Raw genomic sequence first — 22,136 nt, forward strand, 5'->3', positions numbered from 1 at the left:
CTATTCTATTTCTACAGTCGACTGTGGCATAGCAGGAATGAATCCAATCCATGTCGAGAATGACATCAAAATTAGTCATCTCTAATTCAACTAAGTCTTTTGAGGTGACTTTTTGAATTATCATAATCGGGCAATTCTTGTATACCCACCGACCTATGATAGTTTTATCCACTAGGGTAGTTACTTAAAAGGGCTCTGATAGAATTTCGGGATTGACTACGAAATCAACTGCTAAATAAGGAGTAACAAAAGATAAGGAAGCTCCGGGATCTAGCAAAGTGTAAACATGCAAGTTAAAGATTTGTAACATACCAGTAACTACATCATGAGAATTTTCCTGATCTTGCCAAAACTGAAGAGCATAAAGTCTATTTGGGCATTGCCCACTAGTAGTATTAAAATTCGCACCCTGCTGATTTAGGCGACTAGACTGGGCTGAGGAACAGTTCTATTGATCCTGATAACCTGATTGGGGACAATCTCTGACTTTGTGGCCTGGATTGCCACATCCGAAATATACATCACTGCCAACTATGCAAGTACCCTTGTGGTCCTTACCATAAGTCTGACAAAGAGGATTAGTTTGGGCATTACTGACACTGCCCTGAGACTTAGAGCCTGGCACCCTACCTCTATTATCATCTCTAAATTATGGAACTGGAGCACTAGATGAAGAAGGAGCTGGAACGGATAACTTAAGACAGAATTGAGAATGATTTCCTTCTTCTGATTTAGGCTGAGCAAAGTTGAAACTATCTGTCCTTACTCCCTTATTCTCTCTCTCTCATCTTAATCTTTTGCTCTTCTATCTATTGAGCATGGGTCATAAGCCTGGCTATGTTCATCTCACTATTTAACATTGCGAACCTGCACTCATTGACCACACTATCATTTACCCCAGAAATAAACTTACTCATCTTGGCCGGCTATCTGCAACCACATGAGGAGCATAGCTGGCCAATTGAGTAAACTTAAGAGAATATTCTTTCACCGTCATATTGCCCTACCTGAGGTTGATAAATTCTAACACCTTAGTTTCCCTCAGCTCTTGGGGAAAGAATCTATTTAAGAATACAGTGACAAACTCCTCCCACTCAATAGGCCCTGTATCAACTAGCCTCTCTAACTTCCACTGTTTCAACTAAGTGTGAGCAATATCTCGCAACTGATATGCAGCTATCTCAGCACACTCACTAAAATTAATCCCCATGATATCCGTAACCTTCTAAACCTAGTCTAGGAACTCCTGAGGATCCTCTTCTGACTTAGACCCAAAAAAAGATGGAGGATTCATTCAGGTGAAGTCCCGAATCCTAGCTGAAGCTGAATTGGCCACTGGGTTAGCTAGAATGACAGCTGGTCATACATTATGAGCAGCAATTGAATTAGCAAAAGTGGTGAATGCAACTCTAAACTCTGCATGAGAAATATATTCGTCCAAAGGATCTGCTTGGATGGGCTGAGGGGCTAACTGATTTCCATTTCTTCTTTTAGGAGGCATGTTCTGTAAAAGAAAGAGAGAAATAGATTAGACTAAGAGTTAAATTTGAACTTACGCTCACTGGCACGACATGAATACTGAAAGAAGGGAAATTGTTCCTAAAATATTTTATAGCCTTCTGCACATAAATGTGGCATGCAACATACCCATGTACAGGACTACTATATGTGGATTTCAGACTTCCTAAGACTCTATTGAACCTTCAACTCTGATACAAAGTTTGTAATGCCCTGAATCTATTACCCAGAATGCTACACGGTGCTCATGACCCCGAAGGACCATAAGCTAACCCATGACTGATATCTATACCTAAACACTGCATAATATATTGTATAAATATGAAAATAGTAGGCTGAAATATGTCGTAAGGTTCAAAAATAATAAACATCTAATAAAACCATATCTGATTAATGTGGTATGATAATACCAAATCTGAAACAATGTCTAAAAACATCTAGTTTGAAAACACTGTAGTCTGAAAGCCTCTAAACTGTCTGAATAAGAAGTTGGTGGGATATGTCCCTAACTAACTCCAATTACTGAAATAAACTAAGTAATGAAGAAATAAAGTAATGATCATGTCCTAGAAGGATGAGGACTTACTGCTAACTCTGACTGCTGAAACTGGAATACTACTGATGCTCTGGAGCTCATGCTTCTGAACCTATGGTATAAAACACCATAGTGCAAATGTGTTAGTATGTTTAAATATACTGGTATACAAGTGAGGTAGGTTGAATACAAAGGGTTCAAATACATGAACAATGCTAACTGATTAAATAACATGAATATGAGAATACATAAATGAATAAGTGACTTTAACTGAATTTGTGATAGTACTGACTACTGAGTCTGATTAGTGATAACATGAGTCACTGATAACTGATATAACTGATACTGAGCGACTGTATCTAACAGTCTAGGTTCTGATGGTACTAACTGATTCTGTACTATTTTGGGTTTACTATATCGACAGTCCTGAAATTCTGAAGAACTATCTAAATTCTATTACTGAGTCTAAAATTATAACTGTGGGAAGTAGTCGTCAAACTGGCATGCCTCTATACGCCATTACAGCTGAGTTGGGGTCTAATCTATAATTCCAATTGGAAGGGTGTCAATACTGCACCACTGGTAAGGACAAGCTGTAGGTGACCCTCATCTGACAGTGTCCCCAAAAAAATGGTGGGACTCTCATCTGACAGTGTTTATCCACCTCATCAACCCTCATCTATCAATGTTGATATCTCAAACTATACTGGCTACATAGTTCTAGAACACAAGGATTGCTTTTAAGGATCATACCTTCAACTGCAAGTGTGTGCCCTCATTCGTGGGTTCACTCGATGCTAAATTCTACTCCCATCTGAATAGACACTAAACATGATTAACTGAACTGAGTTCATTGAGTTCTATTGACTGATGGAATACTACTGAGATTACTGAAGTATTGAGCTTTCTGAGATTTATGAGATTATTGAGTTTTCTTAAGTCACATGACTGATTGAATTCTACTGAACATGGCTTGATTGAGGATATCATGAAAACATGATACTAGTTCTAGGCACACAGCTAAATTATCGGGTATTAGACACCCCCAGGACTCGATAGAATAATATGTAAATCATGACACAAGCCTAAAATTCCAACAATGGCTCTATACTCACGATTCATTCATTAAGACATTTTAATGAACACTTGGGGTGTATCACTTGTAGAAGAATGGGAACTACATAATTGTATACTATATCATGGCATTAATCCATTCTCATGGATAATTTATCAAACACTTGCACATAAACTAATCATGGCATGTTTTCTTCTCTTATTAGTTCGCATAGGCAATTCATCAAGAACATAATGAACATAGTATATGTAGACACCATTGCACAACAAGTAAACATCATGATTCAATTCTAATTTCATAATTCAAGGATTTAATCATGGTTTTACATGAATCTACTCATATAATAACTAATTCCACATAAAATTTATCACCAAACATGGATTAGAATTCAATTGGTCATTATCAACATGAACAAAAGCAAACCTAATATGGGATTCATAAGAATCCATATACTTGAACTTTGAAAAAGAAAGTGTTGAGCTTCATGGATAAAAGGTACCCATGAATCAACACTTGACATACCTTGATTGTAAGTTTCTTGAAGTTCTTAGAGATATTCTCGAAATTAGCTTTGATTTCTTGAAAGCTAGGGTTTTGTTTCTTGGAAGAGAATGCTCTTGATTTGGGAAAAAAAGTAAGAAAATAATGATTTGAAATGTTTTTAGGGATTAAATCCCGTATCTAGATGTGTTAAAAGCTTGGGAAAAGACCAATTTATCCCTGGATGAAATATTTAATTTTTATCAAAAAAATTTAAAATGGGCACCTGGCGCGATGCGGAGCTATCGCGTTGTGTCACTAGAATTTGACAACTAGAAAATTAGGAGATAGTGCAATACGGAGCTATCGAGCTGCTACTTTATTTGCGACCTAGAAGTTTGGCGCGACGCAGAGACATCGCGGAGATACACTGAAAAAAGGATAATTGGGATTTAGGAGCCCTCTGCAACACGGTGTAATCCCGAAGTCTTACTGGAAAATAACAAATGTCATTTTAGCTTATGAAATGACGCGCCACTGGCTGAAAAGACGGTGTTTTATGATTAAAACTTTTAATCGCCATAACTTTTTACCCGGTTATCGAATTAGGCGAATTTGGTATCGATGGAAATCTTATTCAATTTTCCATATATATAAAAGTGTATTCATCATTAAATCATGTCTTTGACATCTTTGGGATGAATTTAATCTAGGTAGAAGTATGGGGTATTACAGGTTGACCAATGCCCTGGAAACTTTTGAGGAGCTGATGAACCGAGTGTTTTAATATATTTCAACTCCTTTATGATTGTATTATATATGCCATCTTTGTTTATTCAAAGAATGAGGCTGATCATATGAGACATTTGAGGATTGTACTTCAGAGGTTGTTTGATGAAAAGTTGTATGCCAAATTTTTTAAGCGTGAGTTTGGTTAGATTATATCTCTTTCTTGGGTCAAATGGTGACCAATGATGTTATTATGATCGATCCAACCAAGAAGCGATAATTCTAGATTAGGCTAGACCTACTTTTATTATTGAGATTTTGAGTTTTGTTGGTTTGGTAGGTTATTATCAGTGTTTTTCATCAATTAAGGCTCATTTGACCAAGTTGACTCAGAAGAAGGTTGTATTTCAGTGGTTGTATTCTTGTGAGAAGAAATACCAAAAGTTCAAGGGGTTGTTAAGTTTGGCTCCCATTTTTATTTTGCCCAAGAAATCATGGGTTTTACTATGTTTTGTGATGCTTTGGGATTTTCTTTAGGTATGGTGTTAATTTAGAAGGGTAAGGTGATGGATTATGCCTCTTGTCAGTTGAATCCTCATGACAAGAATTACTCTACCCATGATTTAAAATTGGTAGCCATAGTGTGTGTTAAAGTTTTGGCGACATTATTTGTATGTATTTCCTTGCGAAATTTTCTTGGATCATTAGAGCCTTAAATACTTCTTCAATCAACAAGATCTTAATATGATACAATGACATTGGATTGAGTTGCTTAAGGACAATGTGGTTGTAGGTGCCTTGTGTTGGAAGACGACTAATATGGGGACTTTAGCTCATCTATTGACTTAAGAGAAGTCTTTAGCCTTAGAGGTTTAGTCATTAGCTAACCAGATCTTAGTCTTGATATTTTGACATCAAAACGAGTGAGCCTTTATTGATGCTAAATCTTATTTGATGGAGCATATTCAAGCTCACTAATTTAATGATAATAGTTTGAGGGTGATTTAAGATAAGGTGCTGAGTGGTAAGTGTAAGGTGACATCTTTTGATTCTGATAGTATTTTTAGGATTAATGGCCGAGTTTGTGTGTCAAGTGTTGGTGGATAGGCGAGGTTGATTTTAAATGAGGCACATTATTCTATATATTCTATTCATCTAGGGGTTACCAAGATGCCTGATTTGAAGCAACATTACTGCTGGGATGGTATGAAGAAGAATATAGTAGACTTTATAGCTCATTTTTTGTGTTGTGATTAGTTAAAGACCGAGAATCCAAGACCAAATGGTTTACTTTAGAGATTACCTATTTCTAAGTGAAAGTGGGAGCGCATCACTATGGAATTTGTGAGTGGATTTCCTCATACTTTTTGTAGTTCTAACGATATTTAGTTCATCATGGATTAATTTACCAAATCATCCCATTTTGTACCTATTTAGATTTTTTTCAATGCCGGTAGGTTGAGTCGTATCTATGTTCATGAGATAGTTCAGCTTCATGGGGTACTCATGTTTATTATTTTAGACAGAGGCTAAACATTCACTTCTAGCTTCTGGAGGATATTTTAGGAGAATCTAGAAAATCAGGTTGACCTTAGAACAACTTTTCACCCCAAAATCAATAGGCTGTCAAAGTGGACTACTCAGGTTTTGGAGGATATGCTCCACGTATATGTGATGGACTTCGAAGGTCAGTGAGAGAAATATTTATCCTTAGCAGAGTTTGCTAATAATAATAGCTACCATTGAGTTCTTAGATGGTACATTTTTAGGCATTGTCGATCTTTGATTGGTTAATTTGAGACTTTGGAGGTTGGACCCCGTGGTACCGACTTGCTTTGAGAGTCTTTGGATACAGTTCGGGTGATTTAGGATAGGCTTCGAACAATCCAGAGTAGTCAAAAGAGTTTTGGTCCACAGGCTATATGTTTTGAAGTTTGGGATTAATGATTGAGTTTTTCTATGTGTATCGACAATGAAGGGTGTGATAAAATTTGGAAAGAGGGGCAAGCTTAGCCCTAGGTACATTAGACCTTATGGGATACTTTAAATAGTTGGAGAGGTTGCTTATGAGTTGACTTTATCTGCAGACTTTTCAGTTGTTCAACTAGTTTTTTATGTGTTCATATTTCAATGTTATATTCCTAATGAGTCTAACGTACTTCATTAAGACTTGATTCAATTGGATGAGAGGTTGACTTTTTAAGGATCCAATATCCATTTTAGACAGAGATGTTTGATGGTTACATTCTAGAGATATTCTAGTGGTTAAGGTTAAGTGGATACACTGTTATGTTGAGAAGGCTACCTGGGAGGTCAAGTACGACATGCATGGTAGTTACCCTCAGCTCTTTACTGATTCAAGTATTTCTCCTGCCTTTTCATTTAAAGACGAAATAGAGTCTTAGTAGTGGATACTATAATACCCTAATTTGTGAAATTTTAATTTTATGTGATTTGACCATTTGTGCTTCCTTATAGTTGCTACATGTTGGTTTTGGAGTATGGGGATGGCTGACATATTTCTCAATACCTTTGAGAGAGTTTGAGGTTTTTAGAAGTTTTAAAAGTTTTATAATTGACTTCGGTCAATATTTGATGTCCTGAGTGCTAGATGGCAACTTAGACAGTTTTATTAGATTCGAAATGTTAAATTTAGATTAGTAACAGTGTTGGTTTGGGTCCTGAACCTTTAGTTTGCATTTCGACCTTCTATTTGAAAAAAACTAGTGAAATTTGCCTTAAAAGTGTTTGGGGTTTTTTTTGTTGAAAATAATCCTTTTCTTAAAATCCAACACTGTCACTGATTCCAAAATGTCAAAAATAGCCTAGTATCATCGTTTGTTTACATTCACATGATTTTGAATGAATCCCGAGGGATTGATTAATAACTTTGCTACTTAGAAAAGTTATTGAATTCAGTTGATATCTGGTGCAGTCACTTAAGTGGCCAAGGACCACTTAAGTGGTAGCCATTTTAGCGAACAAAGACCGCTTAGGCAGTAGCCGCTTTAGTGGTCACGATTTTCTTGAGTGATAGTCGATTTAGTAGTTATTTAGCCACTAAAGCGGCCCTTGCCATATAGATTTTTGGATATGGCCATTTTTGGATCTTAAGCTGCGGCTTTGGGAATTTTTTAGGGTTTTCATCACTATTTGAGCTTGGGTAAACTCCAAAACATTAATTTCATTACGTTACAATGAATTGTATCATCAGAACACTCTTTAATCTTGGTTTCAAAATAGAATCCTGAGTATTTTGCTAGTAAAGCCAAAAAATAATTTTTTTTTATGACTTGGACCTTGTTTTTAACTCGATTTTGCATGAGTTTTCAATTTTATACTCCTATAATCTTGGGGAATGTGATTCTAAAATAAAATTTTGGTTTTACCCCTTTAATTTTTGAACTCATTTTTTGAATACATTTTGAACCCAACTTAAATATGAGCAATATAGGTATCATTAGCTTTCTTTTAAATGTACATATTATATTTGATGTTTTAGTTAATTCTGAAGTCAATCGAAAAGGGAAGGCTCCGTGTTGAAGGACTTTAGGCATGGAGTTTAATATTTCGAGTTAGGTTATGTCTTAACTTTCTTCAAACTAGCTGACTATTTAATAAAAGATTAAAGCATACTTAGGGGAAGGCATTCGATTTGTTCAGTCTGATAGTTTAATATCGATTTGATTTTTTGGTTTTCAAATTGAAAAAATTGACAATCGTAACCAAACCAAAATAAATTCGGCTCGGTTCGATTTCTACAAATTTGGTTCAGTTATTTTGGATTTTTATTTCTCGGTTCTGAATATTAAAGTAGTGAACCTCTCTTTGCCTTCAGTGGATTGTACATGGGTCTCTTCGCCAGTCCACTCGTCACCGGTCTGTAGTTCGCCACTCACCACTCGTCTGTGTCTCCTGACTCACAGTGTGATCATATGTGAGAACAGAAACGGCGAAGGGAAAAAGATTTAGGGTTGACAGTTGCCCTATTTTAATTAATATACTAATTAGTGATTATATATATATTATATATATATTATTTTTATATATATAATAATATATATATTATTTATTTATTTATAAAATTCTAATTTTTTGGTTTAACCGAAATTTTTTTTGAAAAATTAAAAACCGAACAGAAAATCCAAATTTTAAAAATTAAAAACTGAAACCGATCTGAAAAATTGAAAAACAAAAATAAAAATTAAATTTTGATTTGGTTTTCTGGTTTTTTCGATCTGAACCAAAATATGCCCAGCCCTAAGCACACTGACTTCATATGTAACGCCCATGTGTGTGTGCGCTCATGTATGGTGCATGCTAACAAAGGGAAGTATTGCAAGGGCACAATGAAAAGGGGAAGCAAATTTGCTCAATGTTTTTGCTTTAAAATGACAATAAGGGAGCGGGTTCATGTGTTGTATGATGGTGGAAGCATGATGATAAGGAGAACATTCATCTTTAGAGTGGTAATCACACTGATTAAATATGATGAATGTGCATTGATGCTCAAAGATTTGTGGTTGGTTTGTCATCATCAAAAAGGGGGAAATTTCTATATGTAGTTTTAATGATGAGCAGATGACTAAAAGGGACCAGGTCCCTGGATGTTCGAGGCAACAGTACAGTTTACACGCATGTCTGCACAGCTTTGTCCGTTTGTGTAACAAACTAGTAGATACTGCTTGTACTAATTTGGACACCTCGTCCAATGACATTTTATCCCTAATCATCACTCATCTATAAAAGGAAAAAGATACTTCTCCATCAAATGGTTTTTCCAAATCCAACGAGTGAAAGAAAGGCAGCAAAAACTCCATATTCAACACTGCTCAAGTTCCTAGTTATGTGTGTATGCTTAAATGGAGAGTGTCTTGAGTGAGTTCTGATTTGTAAATGAATTACTCATGTTATAAGAGTAATGAACTTTTCTCTTTGTTTATAAAGAGCTTAGGTAGAGTTACCTAAGGTGGATACTGGTTAGAGTTAATCAATATCAAGGTGTGTCATTGGCAGAGTTCTCAAGATGAGCTTGTAGTAGAGTTATTACAAGCGGAAGGAACCTAGAGTTAGGTTCATTGAAGGCTCTAATCAAGAGTTTGCTTATAGTGTATTTTGAGGTTCTTGTGAGGGCAAGCTTTAGTTTTTCCTTTCTTGAGAACAGGGGTTTCTATGCTAAAAACTTGTGTTCTTACTCTTCCTGCACTGTCTCTTACTTCCTAGTTGGTTTACTTTGTTTTGCCTATGATTGACTTTGAGAGACCTGGTCCCTCACAGTGTGGTGCAACTTCTAAGGATTTCAACAATTGATATCAGAAATAGAACACTCTTAAAGATTTATACCTAGAGTGATTTGGTTAGCATGGCTGCTCCACCTAACTTGGAAGAAGGGCAATCTACTATCAGACCACTAAGATTCAATGGACAGTATTATGGGTGGTAGAAAGCCAGGATGTTTGACTTTATTATGGCTGAGGACAGTGAACTGAAGGACATAATCATTGATGGTCCTTATGTCCCTGTTAAATAAATAAAAGAGAGAGAAGTTACAAGAATGGTCATCAAAAGCAGAAGGGAGTTCAATGATAAAGATAGAAAGAAGATTGAAGAAACTACAAAGCCAAGAAATTGTTAGTTTGTAGCATAGGGCCTGATGAATATAACTAGATTTCAGCTTGTGAAAATGCCAAAGAGATTTGGAATTGCTTGAGGATTTCTCATGAAGGTACTACTAATGTGAAGGATTCTAAGGTAGATATGCTAACCACTCAGTATGAAGCCTTCACCATGTAAGAAGGAGAAACCATCCAAGAAATACATACTAAATTCACTTCTATCATAAATGGGCTTCACTACTTAGGAGAAGTGATTCCATTATACGAGCAAGTGAGAAAGATTCTGGGAGTTCTTCCTAAGTTCTGAGAATGAAAAATGGATGCCATAACTGAAGCTAGAAACCTAAAAACCCTCAATATAGATGAATTAATTGGATCTAAAGACTCATGAGCTCAAGAAAAAGCAAGAACTAGAGAAGAAGGAAGGTAAAAGAGAAAAACCAAGAGCTTCAAAATATGACTCAAGTGAAGATGATACTGATGTTACCTATTTGGCAAGTAGGATTGTTAGAGCCATGAAACATAATGGTCAGTTCCAAAAAAAGAAGCAGAAGTAAAAAGGGAAATAATATTGAGGTGTGTCACAAATATGGGAATCCTGAGCACTTCATTAAGGATGGTCCAATGCACAAATTGGATTATCAAGAGTATCTCAAGACTGAAAGTGACAAAAAGAAGAACAGGGACTAAGTCCCTAAAAATTTAAGAAAGAAGGTAGCAGCTGAGTATGCTGTAAAGCAAGCTCTGGCAGCATGGGGAGACTCTCCCAGTGATTCAGGTGAAGATGAGAAGAATGGAGATGTTTCTATGCTAGAAGTGGAAAATAGTCCAGTTATCTATGATTCCTTATTTGCATTCATGGCAAACATAGAAAATGAAAAATAACAGAAGGTAACTCTTTCTGATATTAAGAAGAATATATATAATTACACTGCTAGGAAGATAAAAAGGCTTGTAAGTATGTTGATATACTTTGTATGTTAACTAACTATCGAGAAGAATGCCTTAGAAGAAAAAGTAGAGAATCAAGAGCATGAGTTGATTTCTTTAGCTTTACAAAATTCTGAAACTGAAGAGTTGTTCACAAAAATAAAATCCAAAAAATTTGAGTTTGATGAGTAATCTGAAGAAGGTAAATGAGGTAGATGACAAAGGGAAGAAAGAAACTTCAAGGTTTCAAATTTATCTTGAGAAGAGGCTGAGGGATTTAAAAAACACCTTATGTCTGCATTTCACATAAATGAAGAGTTTGAGAGAAACCTGGTTCTCTTAAGAGAAGAGTTGAACAAATCTCTTAAATGGTCTACTTCTTCAAATATTCTTTCTAATCTGATTATTTAAGGTGTTAATGATGGCAAAGGACTGGGATATCAATAAGAATTCCAACCTACTAGGTGGCAAGGAAAGACTGTCAATAATGATAGAAACAAGGCTCCCAAACCCATATACAATCATTATGGGAAAGATGGGCATACAAAGGGAAATTGTAAAAGCTAAATAAGTACTGGAATGAATAAATTCAGATATGTTCAGCAGGATAATATACACCCAAATGGGTTCAAGTATTTGAATAATATGAAGAATAATTCTCTACCTAGATAGACCAAGAAATTTTTTATCACACCATTGACTTTTTATTGGGAACTCAAACTCAAGTGGGTTTCCAAATCAAACAAGTGATCATGGTTCCAAGTTGGAGAAAGGGGATTGCAGTTCGGAATATGCATTAAAAGTGAGTGTTCAGTGCTTAATTTTAGAAAATCTAACTGTGTTCTGTCTCTCTCTCTCTCAAGGCACTCCAAGGTGGAGTTGTCATATTTTGAAATAGTTGATTCGAAAGGACCTGATCCTTAGAAGACTCATCTTAGAAAAGAAAGTTCCAGTAAGATGAGTAAAGTCAAGTTGGGGACCTAATCATCAAATCTTCCTTAAGAACAAGTTTTGACATAAAAATGGTATGTAGAGGCCTGATCATGGATTGATCAAGCCAAGCTGACCTAATATGTGAATCAGTGTTTCTTTCAAAATTTGGCTATGTCAAGGAGACAGGTATCTATGATAAAGTATGTGCATGTTAGTCTAACTCAGTATCATACCCTTATAGGTATACACCCAAGGGGACATCTTTGGAAGGAAACAATTAAAGCAAACACAAGTTGAAAATTCACTCAAAAAAAGAGGGACCTGATCTTATCTCTTAGGTGAGTATCAAAATAATGTGCCTTAATTTTTTATAAAATTTCTATTTAAAAAGGCCACATGTCCAATCCTATATGAACAAAAGCTAGCAACTTAGTTCAAATGTGAAGAGTCATAACTGTTGTCATCAAGTGCGTCCATTCAAGAAGGTATCTTTTAAATGTCAAACGGTCATCTATTTAAATATAAATTCAAACCCTCTTATTTCATTCTCTTCTTAGTTAACTTAGAACATTATTTTCCTCTTCAATCAAAATTGGTCCTTCTTCTTTCTTTCTCAAAATGTCTAAAATTCCCTCTTCTTCAAACCCCATGAAAGAATTATCTTTTAATCATCCTCAAGAGTCACAAAGTGAGTTACCCATTAGTCCTTCCTATGAGACTCCTGATACCCTAAGTGAAACTATTCTAGTTAAAACTCTAAGCTCCAGTACTTGTCCTATCTTAGTATATGACCTAAACAAAGGCTTTGATTCTCTAATTGAGCAAAAGATTCTTTATCCTGAAGGACTCTTTCCTAAAAAAAATCAGAGTTCTCCAATGCTCCTCAAATATAGGTTCCCTCTGAGGGATTCAGAGGTACTGAATCTCAAAAAATTTATACGAACCTAGCCCCACACTCTTTCTAAATCAAACCTTATATTTAATCAAATGGTTGATGAAGAAATTTTGTAAAGAAGTCTGATCCTTTTAGTAGCATAAATTAGGTAGATAAAAATTTACTTTTACTTGGAGATGATCCCAAGGAAAGTTCTGCTAGTGAGGAAGAGAAAATAGCAGGAGAAAAGGATGATTTGTAAAAAGATAGGGAATTTGTGTTACCCCCAAATGAGGAAAACAAAGAGGATAAGGATGAACAACCTCTGATTTGGAAAATGAAGAAACTGAAGGACAGTAAGGAAATGAGAAATTGATTGACTCTGGTATACAAGTTACAAGATCTTACTCCACTAGAGAGTCTGATATTAAATTGCCAGCGGATGTAATGAATAAAAGTAAGTCTTCTACTACTAAAAGAAGAAGACTCGGGAAACTTACTATAGAGAAAGAAGAAAATCTTAAAGCTGTGGAGGTAAGAGAAGATGAAGAAAATGATTCTGATATTGTTATTGCATCTAATAAGAAAAGAATAGAATTTCATGGTGATGAAAGGACCAGATCCTCTGATCCAAAGTCTGGGAGTCATGGTGTAAGCAGAAAGAAGCACATAGCTCTAAAATGGAAGAAAGTCTCTAAGAGAACTGGTCCCAAGAAGAGAAAAACTGATGAAAATAAAGATCCAAGTGATGAGACCAAGAGAATAAAAAGAGAGGAAGAAAAGAAAAATATGTTTAGAGAAAGAAGGACTGAAATCTTAAAAACACAAAAGGTGTTGTTAGGAAGAATGTTTGATCCTAAAATCTATGAGAAACCTGGGATGGTGAAATTGGTAGAATATGTCAGGCACCAAGGATGGCTTCATTTTTTTGAGGAAGAAGCACCAGTGATTTTGATAATGAAGTGAGAGTGTTCTATTATTCAATAGATTTCTCAAAAGATGGACTAAGTCTATCTACACAGGTATAAGAAAAAGAAATAAGACTTAATGAAGAAACCTTAGAGAAATTTTGGGTGTACCTATTATAGGTGTGAGGACAGTTGTGAAGCAACAACCCACAACTAAATTTATGATTAAAGCCTCAAGAGTATATGGGACCTCAATAGCTGTAGTAAAGAAGAAATTTCTAAAGAGTGAGTTTTAGTTGGTTTTTGAATTTATTAATAAGATCTTGGTACCAAGATCAGAGAAAAGAACAATTACCTCTGGTATTGATCTGTTTTTAATCAAATGCCTAAGTAAGTTTGAGTCTATGAGTTTGCCTTCTCTAATGATAGAGCATATGCACAAGGTGGTTCAAAAAAATAAGGAAGGCATGCGATGCGATATGGTTACTTATTGAACAAAGTCTTTAATCTTTTTGAAGTGATTGGGACTAAAAGAATTCCAGAAACAGTCAAATAAAATATCAGTCTAACTATACTAGTGGAAAATGAGTGCATTGAAGAGAAAGTGGGGGCAGTACCCCAAGTGTTTGAGCTATTGGTTGCTCAAAAAAAATTAACCAAAGAAATGGAGGAGTTAAGGATTATTCTAGCATCAAAATACACTAAAATAGTGCATCTGAAACTACAGAATCAAAAGTTGTCCTCAGAGGGACTAGGTGCCACTGAAGAACTTGCAATAAAAAATGCAAAGCTCAAAGAAAAAATTACAGAATTGACTGGTGAAGTCTAAGGGCTGAATGATGAAGTGAAAACTCTCACTAAACAGTTGTTGGATGCTTATACTGCTAAGGCTTCTAGAACGGACATGTTGCTAAAATCACTCTCCCCTAAGCCCCCTTCTACCTGAGTCCTAGTGTGTTAGCTTCCTGTGTCAGTTTCTATTATGGCCTTTGCAAATAGTAATTTTATAATTTTTTGGTATATTGTAATGGTACTTATCTATTTGTGGGCCTCATCTGTTTCCCTTATTTTTAAAGTTGTTCTTCAAGTTAGTATTGCCCCAATAGCCCAATAGCCATGAGTTAATTAGTCTGTACTTATCTTTACTCTTGGTTTATTGTTAATCCTTTTCAATGATAACAAAAGGGGGAATACTGACTTCATATGTAAGGCCCTAGTGTGTGTGTGCTCATGTGTGGTGCATGTTGACAAGGGGAAGTATAGTAAGGGCATAATGACAGGGGAAACAAATATGCTCAAAGTTTTTGCTATAAAATAACAATGAGGGACCAGCTCCCTATGCTGCATGATGGTGGAATCATGATGATGGTGGGGGGGGGGGGACATTCATCTTTAAAGTGTTAATCACACTGATTAAATGTGATAAATGTTCATTGATGATCAAAGATTTGTGGTTGGTTTGTCATCATCAAAAAGGGGTAAATTGCTATATATATTTTTTATGATGAGTAGATGACTATAAAAGACCAGGTCCCTGGATGTTCAAGGTAATAATACAGTTGGCACGTGTGTTTGCACAGCTTTGTCAGTTTGTATGGCCACTAATCGATTGGTCACACTAGTCAGCGGCATTCATCAGTTGTCCTGTTCAGATGGATGATTGACTGACACTAGGAACCAATTCAGAGAAAGAAGAAGCATGGCATGAGATAGGCGGCAGAGAAATTTCCGATAGCGAATTACTTGACTCGATGGATGGAGGAAGAGCCCTCCAACTCAAGCACGAAATCAATGTTGAGTCAACAATCATCAAGAATTCTTCCAATAATTTCAAGCCCAATCTTTTCAAAAAAGTGCGTACAGTACTTTTGTATTTCCGAGCTAAATTTCTAGCACAAGAAAGTCGAAGTATATACTTTATTTGATATAAAGTCATTGCTTATACTAATTAGGACATCTGGTCCAATGACATTTCAGCCCTAATCATCACTAATCTATAAAAGCAAGAAGATACTTCTTCATCAAATGGTTTTTTCAAATCCAAAGAGTGAAAGAAAGGCAACAAAAACTCCATATTCAACACTGCTCAAGTTCCTAGTTATATGTGTGTGCTTAAATATTGAGTGTCTTGAGTGAGTTCTGATTTGTAAATGAATTACTCATGTTATAAAAGTAATAAACTTTTCTCTTTGTTTGGAGAGAGCTTAGGTAGAGTTACCTGATGTGGATATTGGTTAGAGTTAATCAATATCAGGGTGTGGCTTGGCAAAGTTTACAAGATGAGTTTGTAGTAGAGTTATTACAAATGAAAGGAACCTAAAGTTAGGTTCATTGAAGGTTGTAATCAAGAGTTTGATCATATTAGATTTTGAGGTGCTTATAAGGGCAAACCATGGTTTTTTCTTCCTTGAGCAAGGGGGTTTCCATGTTAAAATCCATGTTTCTTCCTTACTTGTATTATTTTCTAAGCACGAGTAGCTAACTCTTTAAATGATTTTGGATTAATGCCTTGCAAGATATAGAGAAGCTCCTAGTGTATTTCGTAGATGAACACATCTATTGCAAAAGTTTCACTGAGCCTATATTTGTAGTTTAGGCTCGCATTTCTCCATTGATTGATGAAGTCAATGACTGGATTATTCTTTTTTATTGATTATTCATAAGCTCTACTATGCTCACTGTACGCCTTGTGCTGTAAAAGCGATTTAGGAACTCATGCTCCAATTCCAACTATCCATGGAGTTAGGCTCAAGGTCTGTATACCATTCAAAAGTGTTTCCCTTTATGGAACAAACAAATTGTTTGACAAGATATTCATCATAAGTTCCAACATTATTACATGTCTCAATAAAGTGTGCGACATATTGTTTTGGATTACCTTTACCCTCAAATTATTGAAATTTGGGGGATTGATAGCCGGTAGGCATTTTGAGGATAACAATTCTTTCACTATAGGGCTTGAAGTATGTCAAAGAAAACTTAGTGATAACATCATACTTGTCTTTGAAGGTCCCTCCAATAAACTCTTTTAACTGATCAATTGGGATTATTCCGTCAGAAAAAACTTGTCCTTCCTTAACTGGTGTTATTTGTTTTCCAGGATGTTTTGTCTCGTGAACTTCTAGAGCTTTCCTAGGTACATGGCTAGACTTTTCGTCTATTAAGCCTTCCATCTTATCTGCAAACTTATCAATCTGAGTATCTTAATTTTGCACATACTTAGTGAAACCTTTAATTACCTTCATCAGGTTTGCAAGCTGCCCCCACAAATGAGGCATCAGTCACCATTGTTTACATGATCATTCGAGATATTGGAGGGTAACACGGCTTGTCACATAAGTTGATCTTTGAAGTGCTCAACTTATACGGTGTAAGTGAATATGATGCATTAGTTGAACGAACATCGCTCTTTGCGCAAGAGTATTTTGAACCAGAGTGCTCAAGTAGAGCTAAAGTCTTCTTAAGTGTTATGCCATATTGCTTCCTCCTTCTGAAATAGTTGCATGGGATCTCACTTCTTTTGGGGTTGAAGATCCAAAAATTAGAGATGATGTGGACGACACTTGATGTGTTTGCTGTCCTAGCTTGTTGGCCTTGTTTCTTGTGACAGCTCCATAGCTTCTAAAAGTTACTCCAAGGATGCTTTCTACTTTAGTAGAGAATTTGGAATAGACAGCCTTGAAGGCAGTTGATTTAGAGTTAACCTTCTTGAATGTCATGTCAGTGTTCTTAAACTTTGAAGTTGAAAAAGTTGAGATGAGAGGAAGATATCGTTCCACTAGGTGTGCTAGAATTTATTGGACAATAAAAATTTTGAGTCGAGAAAATAATAATTGGGACAAGAAAAATATTGCAATAATTATTTTATTGATTTCAATATGTGAGTGTTACAATCTCTATGAATCCACTGATTTGCCTTTACAAATATAAATTCAAGGGGTTAGAGCTTGATCTTGAATTTGAACTGGATTTACGGATTTGATGGATTTGATCTTGACTTCTTCTTCAATTCAAGGGTTTTTGAGCTTATTCTTGAATCTTGCAGTCTTGATCTTGAATCTAGATGAACTGGATTTGAATGTTTGATCTTTGTAGAGAAATTATGGCATTTGATCCACGGATTTTCTCTTACTTCTTGTTAGAATTTTTGGTCCCTTTTCTGAATTATGATACCTTTATTTATAGTTGTGGAAAGGAAAGAGTCACTGTGAGGATGAATTTCTTTTGGTCAATCAGATTTAAGTGATGTGGCCTATTTTATGGGCTTTGACTTCATTGGACCTACTGCATCATTTTGACATGTGGCATGGTCCTATTGGCTCCTTCACTTGACTTGGCACGCCACGTCATTCAACACGTGGCACCAAATTGAGCCTCTAGAATAAGATAACATTTTGGACTTAGCAAAATGGGTTCATCATTTGTAACCTAAATTAATGGACTAACCCAGTAAATATTGGACTTTATTTAAAGAAAAAATTACAGAAAGTGACATACTTAAGACTATAATTACAATAAATAGCAACACTTTGTCAAAATTACAGTTTATAGCAAAAGTAACATTATTTTGGTGGGACACTGCACACACGCTTGTTTCTTGGTAACTTCTCATATTTTCACTCCAGCACTTTACCGCTTTCCTATCTTACTTTACCTTTTATTTATTTATTTTTCAAATAGCACATATTTTGTAAATTTTCATTCCAATTTTTTACCTGTTTCTCATATTTTTCTCACATTATAGATAGCAATTGTGCTCCATAAAATAAGGTAAGTATAAATTTATAATTATTACATGGTATCTTTTACAAATATTCTATATTTTTTTATATTTTTTTGTTCTCCATTGTTCTTGCCTTTTTTTGAGAAATTTTTTGTTATATGATTATGGAGGTCTGCTCTAATGTGTGAGGTCGAAACATCATAATAATTTGGAGAAGATGGCCAAAATTATGAAACAAAAAGATTTAAAAAAACTTCATCTCCAAAATTCTAAAAAATAAAAAGATATGAGGGAAAAAATAGGAAATCGGAGAATCAAGAAAAATTTCAAATCCTAATATTGAATACTCTTCTAAATATGATTCGAAGAACATAAAGTTGAAGAGGTATTTGTATTTGTATATATTGACTTATGGGTTTTCATTTATACATATACATATGCATGTACATATACATATATATATAAATGTACATGTTCATCTACACATATACATATACATATACATATACATATACACATGTACATATAGATATACACATGTACATATATATATACACATGTACATATACATATACACATGTACATATACATACACATATACATATACATATACATATATATACATATACATATACATATATATACACATACATATATATATACATACACACACATATATATGTGTGTGTATATGTGTGTGTGTGTGTGTGTGTGTGTATATATGCATGGGCATGTGCATGTATTTATATTTTTACATGGCAAGGTTTGTATTTTTAAGATATGTATTAGGTATTTTGTTGATTAACTATATCTATATATATATAGTTGTTTTGGTTACTGTTTAAGATATGTGTTTTGTATTTGTTGTTTAATATGGGACAAATATATATTTTGTAAATATATATGCAGATATATATGTATAATGTAAAAGAAAACATATGCATACTATGTATTTCGTGTTATTTTATTCTATAGATCTCGCGTGATCATATATTCATGGCAAGAGTACTTTCAAGATTTGCACCACATATAGGATGTCACACAGTCAATGATAGTGAAGAACGTATTTAGGCGATGTTATCAAAGGAGCAGTACAAGATTTTTTGTCATAAGAATATTTGTGGTGTCTACAAGAAGAAAAAGAAATATGTAGTTCAAGCGCAATTAGACAGATGTATTATGTCACAAATGTATTATAAATTTTTTAATGGTATATGCATGTATTTGTATTTTATATATACAAATGTATATTCATATGTATTTTTGTACGGTATTGAATTTGTCTTTGAACTGTTTTATGTCATTTTAAGGGTAACATATGTACTTTTTTTTTTCTACTTAAGATATGTATCATGTATTTTTTGATTACCTATATGTATATGTATATAATTGTCATCTTTGTTATAGAGATTTTGTGTCATATATGTTTATATATATATGTGTGTGTGTGTGTGTGTGTGTGTGTGTGTGTGTGAGTCAAATATGTATTTCTGTAAATACATATGTAGATATATATGTATGTTTTTTTACAGTAAATACATATGCAAATTTGTATGTCTATTTATTTTGTATATTTTTTGTATATGTATATATAATATAGATATTCGTCTTTTAAAAATAAAAAATAGAGATAGATGGGTAAAAAAATTTAAAAAACAAAAATAGAGAAATAAAAAACAAAAAATAAAAATTCAAAAAAAAAAAGAAGTGAATAAGGAAAAAAAAGAAGAAAGAGAAATAGAAACTAGAAATAGAAGTATCAAAATAAAAGCGAAAAATAGAAAAAAAAGAAAACAAAAAAAATATGAGAAAAGAAAAAATAAGAAAACGAAAAAAGAAAAAAATAAAGAAAAAATGAAAAAGAAAAAAAAAGAGAAGTAGAAGAGAGAAAATAAAATGGAAAGAAAAAACTAAAAAAAAAAGAAATTAAAATAAAAAAATAAAATGATAAAAAAAGATGAAAAAAACTAATAAGGAAAAAGTTAGAGATATAAGAGAGTGATATTTTGAAATTTTGAAGATCATGAAGATAATAATATTCATATTTGTAATTTATGGAAAATGAATCTATTGCTTTAAATACATGGAATAATTATTTTTTATTTAACTCAACTGATTTGAGTAAAGTAAGGGCAATAAATCTTATTGCATATGTATTTTAGTAGCAACACTTATAAAATACTAAATACAAATTGTTATTTCAGATAATCATGAAACAGTTGCTATTAAATTCTTAATTATGAGTTTAAATTTGTTACTTAAGAAATTTTCCTTTATTTAAATCCATACATGTTTAGACTTAAATAATTAATCCAATTATATTAATCTATAATATTTATTTGGGATTAATATATTTTAAATTTAATATAATTTAAATTTCATACGAATTTAAATTTAATAAAATTTCGTCACCAACAATAGAATTAAAACAAGGAAAAATAGATAAATACATCCCTCAATTTTGTGATTTAGAGTGAATATACACATCTGGTTTAAAAAATGATGCATAGACATTCTGATCCATTAACATATATTTACTGAATAAAAATAAATCCCAAATTAAAATTTAAAATTTGTCATGTCGGTTTTATAAATCATCTCACCTATTTTTTTAATCCTCCAATTCAACTTTAACAAATTCAGTCCCTCTTTTATTCGATCATAATTCTATAACTTACAAACTTTAGAACTTTTGAGGGATCAGGTTAGTTTTAGTTGGGTCGAGTTTGAAAAATTTTAAAAAGAATAAGGTGGCCAATTTTTTAGAGCTACATGATATTTTTAGAATTAAAAAGTAGGTTGTAGTTTTTTTAAAATTCAATATATATATATATATATATATATATATATATATATATATATATTTGTATCTATAATTTATAATTTATATTTATAATATATTAAAAGTGTGAATGCCTTAGAAAAATGATTTGAACTTTTTGTCCTTCATTAAAAGACTCTCATTTAAACAAAACTGTCTTTTCAGTATTTTCTTTAATTTATTATTTAATTATTTTTATTATATTAACTAGACTCCTAAAATATATAGGACTCATATATAGACTCCCTCATAAATACTTCTATAAATATTGAGATGCACGTTAAACTAGAGAAGAAACTGATTTACTTATTGAAAAAATATGATTAATGGTCATTTAACTTGATTCGGTTGCATATCTAAATTGGTGGATGCTCAATTTTTTAACCTTCAACTTCTTCACTATTTTCGTCAACATCATAAAATTCAATGTGTGTGTATATATATATCTTCTTTATTTTTCATTCAAGTCATTTTAGTATCAAAATTTTCGCTCAGATAAGAATTATTTTCATCAAAACTGAAGCTTTGTGATCACTATTGTAGTATTTTGTTTTACAGATCGTAGATGAATTTACAGGTGATAGATGAATGTTAGTCGGCTTTGAGAATTTTTTTTAGTTAAAGGTTAGGTTTAATTGTATTGTTTTTATATCTTTGTTTTAAGAATTTTTTTTTTGTGTAAAAGTAAAGTTTAGTTGTATTATTTTACTATCTCTCTTGTCGTATTATTTTGTTAAAGTTTACAGGCGGTTTTGAGAAATTTTTTGTGTAAAGATTAGATTTAATTATATTATTTTGATGTCTCTATCATCGTATTATTTTATTATAGTTTACATGTGGTAAATGAATGTCGATCAACTTTGAGAATTTTTTGTGATAAAGTTAGGTTTAATTAAATAACTTCTTTAAAAGATATTGAATTTAATTATTGTATTCATCTTTATTATTTAAATAAATATCTTATTTAGTGTAATGTTTGAACTCAATAAAATGAG

This window comes from Capsicum annuum, chromosome 12, assembly GCF_002878395.1.
Source record: "Capsicum annuum cultivar UCD-10X-F1 chromosome 12, UCD10Xv1.1, whole genome shotgun sequence".
In the NCBI taxonomy this organism is placed as follows: Eukaryota; Viridiplantae; Streptophyta; class Magnoliopsida; order Solanales; family Solanaceae; genus Capsicum; species Capsicum annuum.